Source organism: Bos javanicus, chromosome 8, assembly GCF_032452875.1.
Source record: "Bos javanicus breed banteng chromosome 8, ARS-OSU_banteng_1.0, whole genome shotgun sequence".
NCBI classification, from domain to species: domain Eukaryota; kingdom Metazoa; phylum Chordata; class Mammalia; order Artiodactyla; family Bovidae; genus Bos; species Bos javanicus.
Window position 1 is genome coordinate 40,075,560 of NC_083875.1, and position 16,739 is coordinate 40,092,298.

Here is a 16,739-nt window from a genome sequence, read left to right on the forward strand (position 1 = left end):
TAATTAAAGCTGACATTTTTGGTGTCAGAAGTGGGACCCAAAGCAGGTGAACCCTGAGACAAGGAATCCTGGAATCAAGCAAGGTACCAACACCAAGCCCCTTTTGCTCATCACTTCCATGAGCTACTGCCAGTTTTTTTTTTGTTTTTTTTTTTTAATTGGAGGCTAACTACTTTACAACACTGTGGTGGTTTTTGTCATACATTGACATGAATCAGCCACTGGTATACATGTGTCCCCCTGTCCCAAACCCCCCATCCCACCTCCCTCCCCATCCGATCCCTCTGGGTTGTCCCAATGCATCAGCTTTGAGAGCCCTGTTTCACGCATCCAAATTTGGTAAGTAAGTGTCCTCTCAGGTTCCAAGCTCTGCTCTTTTTGCATTTTGAGCTTTCTGACTTAACTCAGTATCTGGAAAGGCTTGGTCCTTTCAGGTTTGAGGCTCTGACTTTGGAGAGTACTCAGTTGCTTTCTACAGTGTGCAGTAGTGCAGGGTTTTGGAGAGGGGCAGATTCTGGTCGTCTAAATGCTCTAAGCAGAGCCCGCCTTTCAGGACTCTGGACAGTTTAATGTTTAAAAACCATGGACCCCAGCATGTGCACTTTTAAGTAAGTGACCTGAACAAACTATAAGTAATCAGAATTACAATGAGCTGTATGGGGAATTTTCAATCTCCCCAAACTTGTTCTGCTTAAGATTAAAGTGGAGGACTACAATTCTATAATTAAACAAAACAAATTCAAATGTACACAAAACTCTAAAATTTCCATTTTGTAAGATAACATTTCTAAATTGGATGAAACAACAACAACAACAACAAAAAATAGAAAAGAACAAAATGGCTTCTGAAGCTTCCTGCACCTCACCCTCCCCCAACTTCTTTGTCTCAGGAGCCATCGTGTGTATCTTCCCTGATCACCCATTTGTCTCAGACTGCATCCCAGCAGCCATTTTGTGCTCAGGCCCCACCTCCATGACTCTTTCTTCCTCTGCAAAAACCTACCCCTTTAAAATTGGACCCTCTGAAGATTCAAATGCTATAATCCTAATTACTGTTTCGAAGTTAACTTGAGCAGATAAATATTTAGAAGAAAAGTGTTAAATAACAGCTGCCCTAGATTTCTGGTAGCAGACATACACTCCAAACCTCTAGGAGAAAACTTGCTTTCTGTTTCCTTTTGTTAGGTAAGCGACCCTTCCCGTTCAAAGGGGAAACATTTGTTTTAAATAAGTCCACCTAAAAAGAGGATTCCAAACCTCTTGTGAGACAATAAAAAGCATTTTTTGATTGGCATGCAGAAGCTTCTAAGAAATAAACTGACTCCAAAAACAGCTCTAAAAAGACCCTTACAGGACACAAATACATTCTGAATCTATTATTCTTGTGGGTTTGTATCAGCATATGGCTAAAATTTTAAATCAAACAGTTCCTGTTTGCATCTATCTGAGTGCTCATGTGTGTATATAGGTGTTGTAGACATGTGGGTTTTGTTTTCTTTTCTACCTTCAGATGGTATTGCTAAAATTTGTTTGTAAAAGAGTTCTATTTAATTTGCTTAAAAACAAATAACCACTTACATTAATTAAAGAAATATCATAGAACATAACCCAAAATGCTTTTCAAGTTCACATGATCTATTCAACAGGATTAAATTTTGGTAAATGAAAGCCAGTTTAAGGACATTGGTTACATTAAAATAGGTTATGTCTTTGGAGTTATAATGGTATAAATAATAGCATGTGTGCGTGCTTAATCATGTCCAGCTCTTAGTGACCTCATGGACTATAGCTTGCCAAGCTTCTCTGTCCATAGAATTTTCCAGGCAAGAATACTGGAGTGGGTTGTCATTTCCTTCTCCAGAGGATCTTCCAAACCCAGGAATCAAGCCCGTGTCTCTTGCATCTCCTTCACTTGGAAGGTGGATTCTTTACTAACTGCACTACTCGGGAAACTCCCTTCGTGTCAATAATGGAAGCATACAATTTTCAGTTTACCTGAGTAGATGCATGGCAGGGCCTGAGAGTTCCCCATACAGGCCTGTCCCAATTTTAGCTGAGGTTTCTATTTTATTTCACATTTTCCCCTTTTAATCAAAATTTTTCCTTAAAAGCATCACTGATCAAGAGTAAGGATCTCCACATGTAGTGGCACGTTTAGTCTAAAGTCTCAGGCTAAATTTTGTAAACAGAAGGGGTTTTAATGCTTTAAAACCAAAGTAATTTGGTTGAGAGAGGGGAACTGCTATATACTTACATTATCCAAAACTTGCAAGTGTTTGTGAAACTGACGTTGTCATTCAGTCACTAAGTAATGGCTGATTCTTTGGGGAACTCTGTTCATGGGATTTCCCAGGCAAGAATACTTAAGTGGATTGCCATCCTCTTCTCCAGGAGATCTTCCAGGACCAGGGATCAAACCCACATCTCCTGCATTGGCAGGTGGGTTCTCTACCACTGAGTCACCAGGGAAGCCCATGAAGTTGACACATTAAACCAAGATGATACACAAAAAGTCACTGACTATTTACTGATATTTCTTTACTTGTGCATTTATAGACTCTTTATTTGAAATACACTTATAAATGCTGTAATAGTATAAAATAACCCTTTCTCTGGATTAATGAACAGGAACAGTATCTTAACAGTAACAAGAATCCCACCATATAAAAATGTGTATGTCCCACAGATGGCCAGTAGGCACATGGAAAGATGCTCAACATCACTAATTATTACAGAAATGCAAATCAAAACTACAATAAGGTACCACCTCACACCAGTCAGAATGGCCATCCTTAAAAAGTCTGCTGCTGCTGCTGCTAAGTAACAAATAACAAATGCTGGAGAGGAGCTGGAGAAAAGGGAATCCTCCTACACTGTTGGTGGGAAAGTAAGCTGGAACAGCCATGATGAAAAACAGGGTGACAGTTCCTCAGAAAACTAAAAACAGTATTCTCATATAACCCAGAAATTCCATTCCTGGCATTATACCTGGACAAAACTATAATTCAAAAAAATAAATGCAGAGGCCTCTGTAGTGATCCAGTGGTCACAAGTCTGCCTAGCAAAGCAGGGGACCCTGCTTCAATTCCTAGTCCAGGAGGATCCCAAATGCTGTGGAGCAACTGAGTCTATGTGCCACAATTACCAAGCCCTCTCTTTAGGGCCCACAAGCCACAACTCCTGAAGCGTGAGCACTTCACAGTCCATGCTCCACAACGAGAGAAGCCACTGCAAGGAGAAGCTTGCGCACCACGACTAGAGAGTACCACTGCTCACTGCAACTAGAGAAAGCCTGCACACCGCAACAAAGACCCAGAACAGTCAAAAATAACTAAATAATTAAAACATGATTAAATGTTCCACATTTATTTTTAAAAAGTACATGCACCCCTGTATTCATAGCAGCACTGTTCACAACAGCCAAAACATGGAAACCTAAATGTCCATCAAAAGATGAATGGATAAAGAAGATGCAGTACATATATTCAATGGAATACTACTCAGCCATAAAAAAGAACTAAATAATGCCATTTGCACTAACACGGATAAAACTAGAGATTATCGTGCTAAGTGAAATAAGCCAGAAAGAGAAAGACAAATATCAATAGCATATGGTATCACATGTTGAATCTAAAATATGGCTCAAGTGAACCAACTACCAAACAGACTAACAGATATACAGAACAGATGTGTGGTTGCCAACAGGGAGGAGTGAAGAGAGAGTGATGGACTAAGAGTTTGGGGATGGTAGATGTAAAATATTACATTTAGAATGGATAAAAAACAAGGTCCCAATGTATAGCACAGGGAATTATACTGAATACAGTTGATAAACCATAATGGAAAAGAACATATAAAACAATTCTAGCCAAAATAGTACTGGTATACACTAGACAGATCAGTGAACCAAAAGAGCATCCAGAAATAAATCTAAGTATATAGTGTAATCTGATGACATTGTTATGCAATAGAAAAGGATATTTAGTTTTATAAAAAGTACTGGCATAACTGACAGTACAACTGGAGAAAATATGCTATAACTATATTGCTGCTGTTTAGTCACTAAGTTGTGTCCAACTCTTTGTGACCCTGTGACAATAACCTGCCAGGCTTCTCTGTCCATGGGATTTCCCTGTTCACTGAAACTAGAGAAAGTCCATGCATAGCAATGGAAATCCAGTGCAACCAAAAATAAATAAATAATAAATTATATATGAATTACATTTTTTAATGCAAAAAACAAAACAATAAAAATACTGGAAGAATCTTTGAGAGAACTTTTACTTGGAATGGAAAAACTTTCTTACACAAAATGGAAAACTCAAAATCCATTTTACAAAAGTCACACAAATTGAGTGTCTGAGTCCCTGTTTTCCTTGACTAATAAAGTAGTTTTCTTATTCTCACTTCAATTTCAATGCCTTAGGCAGGACAGGCAGTTCCCCATAATCTCCACTTCTCCCTACTATATTCCATAACAAGCCCCTTTATATTCATTAATGACACTTTAGTCATTTAAGTTTTCTACCTCCACAATAAAGAAAAAGATCCATTATATTAAATTTTTTATTTCTCTAGAGAAAGGGGACCATAAACAAAATCAAAAGACAAACGGACTGAGGGAAATATTTGCAATTCATTTATCAAAGAATATCTCTAATACACAAAGAGCTCCATAAACTGATAAAAGACAAACAATCCACAAGAAAAAAGACAAATATATTATAACTTTCTACCTACAATATATTTTTCGAGCACATATGGAACATTTATAAAAACTGAGCACAATGAAGCATGCTTGAAAAAAAATTTTTTTTTTAAAAAAGGAAACTCTTAAAAGGCATAACAAATCTAAAAATTACTTTAAAGTTACTGTAACTGTTCCTAAGAAACAATCTCTTCAATGAGTATATGCCTTTATTTCACTGCCACGTTATACTTCTCTTTACATCTGGATCCTTAGTATACTCAGGCAAGAGAATACCATGATATTAAAGATGATGTCCACTGACTTATCCTTAATAATATATGCAGTGGTTTAGTCGCTCAGTCGTGTCCAACTCTTTGTGACCCCATGGACTGTAGCCTGCCAGGCTCCTCTGTCCATGCGATTTTCCAGGCAAGAATACTGGAGTGGGTTACCATTTCCTTCTCCAGGAATATATGCAGTGCACAGCATAAAATGGACACTGACAAAACATCTACCAGGTGACACACACTTACTGTCACCTAATCTATGACAAAGGCGGCAAGAATACACAATGGAGAAAAGACAGTTTCCTCAATAAGTGGTCTGGGAAAACTGGAGAGCTACATGTAAAATGATGAAATTAGAAACGTCATAATACCATATACAAAAATAAACTCCAGGACTTCCCTGGTGGTCCAGTGGTTAAGAATCCGCCTTTCTGTGTAAGGGGCACTGGTTCAATCCCTCATTTGGGAAAATTCCACATGCGGTGGGGCAGCTAAGCCTGTGCATCACAGCTACTGAGCCCATGCTCCAAGCCCGTAAGCCACAACTACTGAGCCCACATTCCGCAATTACTGAAGCCTATGTGCAGTAGAGCCCATGCTCTGCAACAAGAGAAGCCACTGCAATGAGAAGCCCGTACACTGCAGCCGGAGAGTAGCCCACTCAAGGAAACTAGAGAAAGCCTGAATAAAGCAACAAAGACCCAGCACAGTCAAAAATAACTAAGTGAATTTTTTTAAGACTCCATATAGCTAACAGTCACTAGCCAAGCAATATATCTCTAAACTCCCAAATAGCTTTCTCATAGATAACACCTTTGATGTATGAATCACTATGATAATGGTTGCTTAAGTTGTTTTTCAGGAACTCAGAGCTAGATCTTGACCAGCTCAAACCAGCTGAGACCACCAATCTTATTCAACTACGCCTACCTGAGTATCCAATGGATCACCTTTTGATGTCAGAAGGCCAAAAACTCCACCCTCAGATCATGCTAATGCCACCAATTTCTGAACATGCACCCCATGAAGAAGCATGTAGTTCAGTTCCTTGGAGAACTTCAATCACTATACCTTTTTCCTGCATCCAATCACCCTTCCCCATGCCTCAGACCACCTTGCTCCTTTATCCCTTAAATATCTCAAAACCTTCACCTTTAGGGAGACAAATTTGAGATTTGTTCTCTAGTTTTCTCACTTAGCTGTGCCCTGTGAGTAAACATTTTCTCTGCTGCAAACTTTCCATCTCAGCATGTGTCTTGCTGCACATCAGGCAAATGAACCCAGTTCAGTAACATGATTAACAGAGTCTATTCCTCACCCTACCTTCGCCATGTTCACTGAAACACTCACTCTTAAACCCTGACTCGTCATGTAAGAAAGCCAAGTATCCTGAGTCCCCGATGTTTTAAGGACGTCCAAGCCACATGTATTGATAACGTGCTCCAGTGAAGAGCCTGAGATGAGATCTCAAGTCAAACAGCCAGTGTCAGCTTCCAGTCATGTGAGTGATGAAATCTCCAGATGATTCTAGTCCTCTGCCTTCCCATTATCCCCGCCAGCAGCTCTTCCCAACTGATGTCCTAGACACTGAAGCGTAGAAACAAACCATGCCTGATGTGCCTGATCTTAAGTACTGACTCAAAACATCTGAGTCTAATAAACCAGCTATTTTATTTCACTAAGTTTTCAGATGGGTTTGTCATAGCAATAGCAACAAAAATACATACTAATGGAAATGATCCAGTAGATGAAAAAATGGAGAATGCAAGAAAAAGAGAAAGAAACACAATGGTAAAGTCCTTGAAGGTAAAAGGGGATGGGTTCTTCTACCCAAATAGAAACCTTAGATGGGACACTGAATAGCATATACATTGTAAAGTGGGGGAAAGGGCAGAGTACAGACACAGATACAGAATTGGAGGAGAGGGTCTATTGATGGTAGGTTGTGTTATTTAGAAAATAGAGGTAAGTACCAGAAGACACTCTTATAAGACTTATAAGTGGTTTCCTGACAAACATAAATAAGAGATGGGGGGAGAAGCCGGTAGAGGCAAAAGGCTGCTGTTTTTCTGTTACAAACATTTAAGCCATTTATCTCTTAAATTTTTTAAAAACTCCCTCATTGACTCATAGATTATGTGATTTGCTCAAAGTCACACAGCATATTAACAGCACTCAGTCTTTGATCCTGATTTCCAAAACAGTATACTTTCTCACATTATACTACCTTTTATATTATAAAAATATTATCTAATGGAATTATACTGCATAATCAGAATTTATTAAACTAAAATAATTTAGTAATCAATAATGAATGCCCTATTCTCGAGGACTGATATCAACAAAGAAGGCAGAAAAATGTTCTTGGGAAGATAAAAATATGCATTCAAGCAAAACAAATAGCCCGTGGACTATCTCTACCTCAGTCACCTCCAGAGTAGCTACATCATACAGGTTTCAAAAACAGATAACACTTTTACCCTTTCCAATTCTCCTAATCTGAATACTCCTAAAATTTGCTACCTTCAGTATTCCAAGTTATCTATAAGAATTTCTCTTTCCTTTTAGCAATTAATACCCTTATCATTTTATCCAGATCTTACCAATACAACTGCACCAACAGTCATTTGTCTACCCTGACAGACCACTAAATGCCTTAACGCTAACCACTTAATGTCCACTCATTCACATAACACAAATGCAGGGCTAATGCCCATAAGAAATATGGGCGCCTATGTAGTACAATATGAGAGGACACAGATAAATGACAAACACTCTTTCAAAAACTACCTTCTGGTCTTTATTATGTCTAAAATTCTCATCATTAGTCCCAGGGACGGACAGCTTTGAAAAAAAGTCTCCATCAATCAACCAAAAATCAAATCCAAAGGTTGTTATACTAGAGAGAATAAAATAATAGCAGTGGTTAATTATGTATGGGAAAACCATAAGCAATTTTCTTCTTTCTTCTGCTTTTCTAGGTTTTATATTAGGAAAAACACCAGTAAACATTTATAAGACCTTTTTCAATTCTGATTCTTCTCACTTTTTGGCAGTGATCAACCATGATCAACTTGATAAACACTCACACCTTAACCTTCCCACTCACTTGCCTCTCAAATTACCTGCCCTGTCCTTGTCACCTTTGCCAATTCCTCTTCTTTCACTCACTCTCCAATTATGTGCAGTTCCCAAGGCTCAATCTCAGATCCCCTGCTTTTCTCTCTAAGCACAATAATTTCAGCCTTAAATTTCTTTACTAGGTTCTATTCACATTGTCCCACAGTCTGGTGATATGTCTGTACTTGCTTATCTCACTGTCACCTCAAACTCAACAAATCCAAACTACAAGCCCAGATGTCTGTACCCCTTCAACTAGCTAATAGTTCATACCTATTTCTGTCAGTACAGTCATTAATTAAACCCTTGTTCTTTTTTTTGTCACCAACTAAATGAGTAACTTTGGCCATATTTTTAAACCTCTCTAGGTTTCCTAATGCACATGTTCTCATATAGCTTAAGAGTTTCGACACTCTAATTTCTTATCACTGTGGATCAAAACTTCAGTCATCTCTAATTACTCCTCTCCTTCCCGCCACTACATCTTCCTTTCTTATCCAGTCCAGAACAAAGTCTTGTGTGACATCTCTCCAGGCTTATTTTTACTAAATTCAAATCCTCATTTCCTCAGGCCTAGGTGATTTTCCTAGGTCTATGACTTCTCTTTCCACCTCATACTCTACCCAGCTCTGGTGCCACTGTGATTTTCTTAAAATACTTTTTTTAAGCAAGTTTTTTCTCATTGTGAACCTTTAAAGCTTGTCTATTACCTATGAATCAAAATATACTCTTCTAACCCTGCACTTAAAGACATCCATCCATCTAATCCCAAACATTTTCACCTGATTTCTTTCTACTCTCTGACAGAAACCTTCATTTCAGTCAACTTGTTATGTACTGTTCTCTGATCCTGTCCTGCTTATTTTGCCTTTACTTCCTATACAAGTTCCTTCCTCTTTTGTAAAATCAAGTTCTGCCCAGTTTTGATTCTACCTCTTCTCTGGATCTTTGTCTGCTCACTTCAACTTTATATGGTATCTGAGATATATAACTTTTATTATTTTCCTATCTCCCCTATTACATTATAAGTCCTCAAGGAAAAGAACCTGCTTTACATTTTTATGCACCTTTTGTGGATCTATAGCAAAGTACCTTTACGTTGTAGATATGAATAAATATTTGTCTGGTAATGGCCTAAAATTCCTTTTTAATACACAGCATTTCTTGAATGTTCCACATGTACTCAGCATTGTGGGTTTGTATGTGTGTGAGTTTAATCTAAATTCTGTTTCTCAATGCATACACAATCAACTTGAAAAGATGTGGCTAACAGAGAAATAATTATCAAACAACCAAAATATGATATATAATTAAACTATGTGATGATATGCTAAGACTAAAAGAACTATAGAACTGTAAGAGAGGAAAAAAGCAATAGTTAGTGAGAAACAATTTCACGAATGAAGTGGAACTTTTAACTTAGCAGCAGTGGTAATAAACTGTTGTAATAATAATAGCTTATTATATTCAGAGCATTGTATAATTATGACAATAGTTTATTGTTAAAGGAGTTTACTTTATGTCTGGGAGTCCTTAATGTGCCGGGCCCTATTCCTGAGGGTTTTTCATGTATCAACTCTCTTAATTCTCACTACAAGCTTACAGAAAAAGTACAATTCTCAGTTTTCAGATGAGGAGACTGAGGCTCTGCTGAGTTATTCCACACCTAGTGACTCGTGCAGTAGGGTGCAGAACTGGACTTACTGGAAGAAGGATGGAAAACGTGTGAAAGTTAAAAAACAGAATAAGCTTAGCTGTTATTAGGAAGTATGAGACACAGCTTGCAATACTAGAGCAGAGGATGCTTGCCGAAGGTCCTTAGACAAAACTGAATAAACGGGGCAGGGACTGATGACATAATATTTTGAAAGCCAGGAAAAAGAAGCTCAACTTAATAGGTGGAATGTGGGAGGCCACTGAGGATTTGGGAGCAAGAGAGTGCCATAAAAAGGAGTATCAGAGTGGTATTTATAGAAGGAAGAGATGCTGGATTCAAAGGGGTTGATATGAGTTACAATATTCTAGGCTGAGGATGAGTCCTGGGATTTAGGTAGTAAAAGTGGGAGAAGCAAAGGTATGGATGACAAAAGAAATATGAAGAGGACATGGTGAATGGATTAGTACGTGAGATAAACGAAAGAGGCAGTTTAAAGATTATGTCTAATTTAAAGCTTATATGGCCAACAGAGAGAAGGGAATTACAAAGGGGTATAAGAAGATGATTTTCATTTGGGGCAAAGTTAAGTTTAAGGAGATGGTCAAAAATACTAATAGAAAACCAGTACTGGAGAAACTAGAAAGTAATCAGAATGACAAGCAATAGGATCAGTGTGAAATAAAGGAACTAGATAGTAGCTATGAAGATATTAAATAGGAGAGTAAACATAGGAAGCCGTGATCAGCTGGTACTAACTTTGTATCAATAATTGTACCAATAACTTCGGTGGGAAAGGGAATCAATTAGTGACCAACATTTAAAAATGCAGTTTTTCCATTAAATTTTTTTTATCAGAAAGCCAACCAAAAACTAAGGCAAAGGCTTCCAAACTTTCTCCATTTAGGGAATCCTTAGACTTAGTAATTTTTTCATAGCACCCCCAGACCAAAAGAAATACTTAAGTGGGGGTGGTTTCAAACCACGTAAGTGTTAATGTCCTTATAATTTAGTGTTTGTTGGACACTGTATAAATTCTCAAACTTGGAATCAAACTTGACAACATCACATTCCAGTATTCTGTTTCATACAGTAGTTGCTTTTTATCAGAGCAACCTTTAAAAGTACAGCTTTGCAAAAACATGACATTGTAGAAAGGAATGTGTCAATCTAATGTTGAAACTGTGAACTACCTCAAATTATCAGTTCAAGCCTGAGTTCAATGGTACCCTGGGGCACCCCAGCACAGTTTGAGAAACTGGGAGCAAAGGGAAGGGGCCTAAAAAGAAAAGAAAGAAGAAAAAAAAATGGGAGCGGAGCAAAAGAAAATTCTTATTAACGTGGTTAACCACAAGAGGGCAGCACAACAGCAGGTAGGGGCAGGACAAACGCAGGGGGCAGGGGGGTGAGGAGAGATGATAAGGGTCAAACCTCCCCATAAGAAGGCTCTAAGACCACTTAACCAGTTCAAGATATAAAAGTCCTTTTTCTCCTTAGACTAAAAAGGAAGAAACACTGGTCACTGGCAGATCACCTTATGCAGTCATCCTGCCCTTCTCTAACATCCTTTCTATGCCTACCCAGTCAAGAGAAAAGCCATGACTTTCACAGTAGCCAAGCAATGTACTACTTTGCATGCGTAATTTTATTCAAACTCCACAACAATCTTATAAGAAAGTGAGGCTCAAAGAGATTTTAAATAACACTATTAAAAGGCAGGAACACCAGAATTCAAACCCAGATCTGACCCCAAAGTCAAGGTCCTTCCCTATTTGGTCTAAAAAGCATCTCATCTTTCAGCAACAGCCAGTTGAAGTAGAGAAGAAAACCATGTTCCCTTCCTATACCTGAGACACGTGTCTCAAATCACTAGGAAAAACCAGCAAATGAAGCAAACTCTTCTTTAATGGGTTCCTAAAACATGCTAAATACTCCAAACGTAGGACACTCAGAGAAAGAAACAAGTATTGTATGCTTATCTAGTCAGCAAGTACTGTAGTTTTCCTGTACAGGTAAATACATGTTAAGGCAAATGCTGGACACATCCAGTTTGCAGATATGTTACATATTAAAAGATACGCGCACACAGGAGCAAGGGATTCTCATACCCAAGTGGTAAAGGAGGAAGGGAAAGGGAGGAAAAAGGTTGATTATTCATCTTAATATCCGTTGGGTGTTATATCAGAATACCTGCAGTAGCCCAACAAAACTATTATGAAACCAAAACCAATCGTCATCACTTATTCCCACTTGCAGTTTCCTCCTCCACATTTCTCCTCCCCTCTATGACATACTCAGCTGCCTCTGTCCTTTCATTCAGAGAAAAGAGAGTTCCTCCGGACAGATTAATAACCACCGGAAAGCAAAATGGGTAAATTCAACCGACAAAGTAAACTTAAGCAGATAAAACTGCCCAGGAAGCATTCTATGCGGTAGCAGAAACCCCAGCAAGAGCAGCTAACGTGTCCTCTCAATAAGTATCTCTTATTACTTGAAAATGTTCCTCCCTCAAAGATTAAGAATCTTTGGTTGCTTGAGGAGAAAGGGTATTGGATGACGTTTTCTCTGCAAAGAAAAACAATGTACGGTCAGCAGAGAAACAAATAACGACTGTTTCTTAAAGAATAACAATAAAGCCCAGAACTACCCTCCAAGTTCATTCCAAGTTCAGCACTGCCATTTTCAAAGAAGTAAGCAACAATGAGCCCTGCCTGTCGACACACGCTTCCAACCTTCCTACGCACGGACTCACACCTCAAGACACCCCGTCTTTACTGCAGAGAAAAAGGACTGCAGTCAGGATCGCTTACCCACCTTCGGGGAAAGGGGATGGAAGGGCCTCTTCTGCAGAAGAAAAACAGATCACATCTTGTTGCCTTGCCTGCTTCTGAAACCTAAAAGAAAAAAAAAAAAAAGGGGGCAGTTACTACCGCAGAAATCCAGGGGAAATAGATGCTCTTTTCTAGGCTGTTCAGATGTCTAGAAAATTTTAAAGAGAGATAAGTAAAGGGGAGGAGGAGTATCAGGCACATAAGGATGCAAATATCAACAGAAAGACACTCCGTCCGAGGTTTCCTTCTAAAAAGGAGGATTTTCTTGCCGAGTTTACCGACACTAGCGGGGGGAAGGGGAGATCGTGGTGGAAAGGACGAGAGAGACAACTGGTGCCCTCCACCTGGAGCCCAGGCAGCTATAACACTCACCCGCCGCACGGATGTGGTGACGACGACGCGCCCCCAAGCCCGAGGGGACTGCTCTTACCCTGTGCCTCCGGCTGGCCACAGTCTGCGAAGCCCCTGGAGCAGGCAAAGGTCCGAGTGTCCGCCAGGCTGAGACCTCGGGGGCCCTCCCGTGCGGGTTCGGCTCTCACTCACATCCCTCGGCGGCGAAGATCTGGCCTTTCCCTGCGCTGCAACAGAAACCCTCCGCCCCGACGCTCTGCCACCAAGTCCGGACCCAGGGGCCGAGGGCCCGAGGCGGCGGCGCGCACTGTGGAGCGAGCAGGACGCGGGCCCAGCCTGTCAGCGCTCAGGAAGGCCGTTAGCGTCGGCCGCTGCGGCCCGCTCCGGCTCCTCTTCCTCTCTCCTTCCTGCAACCCACACCACTCCCACTTTGGGGAACCGGGAAGCCCGTCACAGTCGTCGTCTCCACCCTCTCCGGAGTCACACCGTCTTCTCAGCGCCGCAGGCGACACTGGCTGGGACGTCCTATTTACGTCCGACTCAGCCTCCCAGTTGGCCTCGGGTCTGGCGTCTTGTTCACTGCAGAGACCGCCTTGGTGCAGGGCCGGCGCCTGGCGCGCACCCCCGGACTGCGCGTGCGCCGCTCCACCCAGGCTGCGCTTTCACCGACGCGCGCCGGGGGCGGCCGACGACTGGCTACACAGAACCTGGGCTTCTCGGGAAACGAACTGGCGTGCTCGGAGATTCCCGCGGTGGCCCCTGGGCGTGAGCGGGCGGAGAACTTGAGCTGGGCCGGGCCCTCCGCAGATGGGCGTGTGCGTGGCCGCCGCCCGCCGTGGAGGCGGCTGGGAGTGAGTCAGCCTGGCCGGGTAGGGTCTCCCCTGCGCACAACCTGGCACCGCAGAGAGACTTGCCCTGGTCGCTAGGCCGAGGGTTTGGTGCAACGCGTTCCTAACGCAGCGTTTCGCGCCAGTGCAGTTATGGGAGTCTGATTCCAATCAGTCACTTCTGCTGGAAAGAAATGAGGGTGGGATGAGGTGCCCAGATGCCTGCGGACTGGCGGCAGTGCCAGGCAAACGAGAAACAATTTCCACCATCCCGAAGAGCCTCATTCATTGGGTCAACAAATATTTACTGAGCACCTACTGTTTGCCATTCTTGGTAGGACCCCAAAGATGCTATGTGAACACAACCCACATACCCCTTGCCCTACTGGAGCTTGTATTCTGATAAAGCGACAAAAAAAAAAAAAAAGCCTTAAATTTATAACGTGCAAGAGTATAATTGCCACTAGGAAAAGTAAAGGAGCAGGAAGTGGGGAGGCAGTGTGCTATTTTAGTTAGAATGGCCAGGAAAGACCTCCCAGAGTAACATTTGAGTGGAGATCTGAAGAAGGAGAATGAGCCAGTCCTGTGGCTATCTGTGAAGACAGTTTCATGCAGAAACAGTAGCAAAGACAAAGACCCTAAAAAGGGAATGTGCTTGGCAAGTTCAAGGACCAGGAAAGAGGTCAGTGTGGCTGAAGAACAGTAAAGGAAGGGGCAACGGTAAGAGGTGAGGTCAAAGAAGGAGCCTGTAATCCAACTATGTCGGGCCTTTTTCACTCATCATTAGCCTTCTGTCAATCTGAAAAAACAGATACATTTATAGCCCCCGTTTCACCATACAAATGATGCTGCAATTCAGGTCTAGCTTGTACTTAATTGTTCCTTTAAATCTCACCAGAGCAACTCCTGCATTTCTTCTTACGTAAGACCCATTGCAAAAGGTCTTTGAGCAAATGATAGCAGGCTAGGAAATGACTTGAATCCACATTGGCTTCTTTAAATAATGAACTGGAGCCCTGTTTTCGCCTAAGAAGGGATATACTGGGGAATTGCATTCCTATGGCTCCCGTCTTACAAGCAAAATATGCTGGAGAGTGCTTTGTTGTTGCTGTTTAGTTTCTAAAAGAAATTGCAAATACGAGTTGTGACACAACAGCAAATCTAAAATCTGCTTAGAATATTAAGGCTGAAATTACAAGCAGAACTATCATGAGAGTTCCCCCAGCAAACAAAACTGTTAACTAGATTAGAAACCAGAACACAGACCCACACGAAGAACATAAAGTGCTGAGGGTGACCTTAACATTAGAGTTAAAATGAAAAGTATCTGAACTGTGGAAATGGAAGCATTCTCTTTAAGGGGAAAAAAAACAAAACAAAATCTGTTTAAGAACTCTAAACAGTACAGATACAGTCATTGTAGTAAATAACATTTCTGAATTTTGCAATGATATGTTTATTCAACCAGGCATGGTATCTGTTACTGTCCACTCCCTATTTGCAGGGAAAAGCCATTTAGGACTAGTGGATATTGAGGGTGTCTTGTGGAGGAAAGCATTCTTTTTTATATTAGTGATTTGGATAGGGAAGAGAGGGTTGACAAGGGAACTATATTAGTCATAGGCTTATAAACTTGAGAAATCAATCTACCCACACAGAGAGATAAAGTGACTTACTTACTGTCATTCTGATAGTGAAAGCCTCTCTCTTCACCAAGATACTATGATTTTAAGCCAATATTACCCTGGGATGTTTAGCTCTTTTCACTCTGTAGCAACTTTTTAATGTTTTATGTGATCTCTGGTAGTGACATAGCTGGAAATTTGCTCCCAGGGCAAATATTTCAGAAAGTTTCCTCTATTCTTTGATATGATAAAAGAAAATTCCAAGACATCTAAGTCTTTCAAGACATTCTTTCACACAATATGGAAAAACAAAAAGTGTGAATTCGGTTAGATGGTAATACATTTAGATTCAAAACTGATTATAGGTCATAGCTAGAAGTAAAAATCAGCAGTCAATTGTCAAGTATGGGGTGTTGTGCCACAAGTTCTGTTATCCCATTGTAATAGAATACGGTGGCACTGGTTCTTGACTGTCACTCCTCAACCCAAGCCTGCAACAAGACTGACAGTACATGTGGGATGGAGCTTTGGCATTTACTTCTTTTTATACCGTAACAAAGGCTGAGCGCCGAAAAATTGATGCTTTCCAACTGCAGTGCTGGAGAAGACTTTTGAGAGTCCCTTGGACAGCACAGAGATCAAACCAGTCGATCCTAAAGGAAATCAGCCCTGAATATTCATCAGAAGGACTGGTACTGAAGCTGAAGCTCCAATACTTTGGCCATCTGAGGCGAAGAGCTAACTCATTGGAAAAGACCCTGATGCTGGGAAAGATTGAGGGCAAAAGGAGAAGGGGGCGACAGAGGATGAAATGGTTGGATGGCATCACCAACTAAATGGATATGAGTTTGAGCAGACTCTGGGAGATAGAGAAGGACAGGAAGCCTAGCGTGCTGCAGTTCGAGGGATTGCAAGGAGTCAGGCACAACTGAGAAACTGAACAACGACAAAGTCCTTAAGTGGTTTTGATGCAAAGGTTAGAAATCCATGGTTCAGGGAATCTGGCTGACCCAGGTTTGAACTACTCTTTTCACCAAGGAAGTCATTTAAATTTTCCAAGCTTCCATTTCCTCATCAGTATAATGAGGATAAGAATATCTTGCTTGAAGAGTTGTTTTGAAGCTTAGATGAAAAAATACTTGAAACCCTTAGCACAGTTATTAAATGCCTATTATGGTTTTGATAGGGACAACTTATATATATCGCCAAAATGTTGGATTTTCTCATAATCCTGAAGTATTTGTCACACTTTATTGCATGACATGGAACTGTGTGGGCAAGAATGATAAGGGCTGAGTTGTAATAGAGATAAACGCAAAGATCTGCATTTGCATAAAAATAAATTATGCCATTA

The 16,739-nt window shown here is 40.7% G+C and overlaps 1 protein-coding gene across 5 annotated transcripts in view; it reads right to left on the reverse strand.

The window, feature by feature from the left end:
- Positions 1–13,098, reverse strand: part of JAK2 (Janus kinase 2) — a 117,288-nt gene extending 104,190 nt beyond the window's left edge. For 2 of the 5 annotated variants that reach the window (XM_061425371.1, XM_061425376.1), the window contains exons 1-2: positions 13,013–13,098; positions 12,566–12,645 (exon numbers count right to left, since the gene is read on the reverse strand). The gene's annotated coding sequence lies outside the window, so the exon portion shown is untranslated. Of the gene's footprint in view, positions 1–12,565; positions 12,646–12,954 lie in introns of all 5 variants that reach the window. The other 3 variants (XM_061425373.1, XM_061425372.1, XM_061425377.1) reach the window with 3 other exon arrangements.
- Between the last annotated feature and the right edge of the window lie 3,641 nt (positions 13,099–16,739).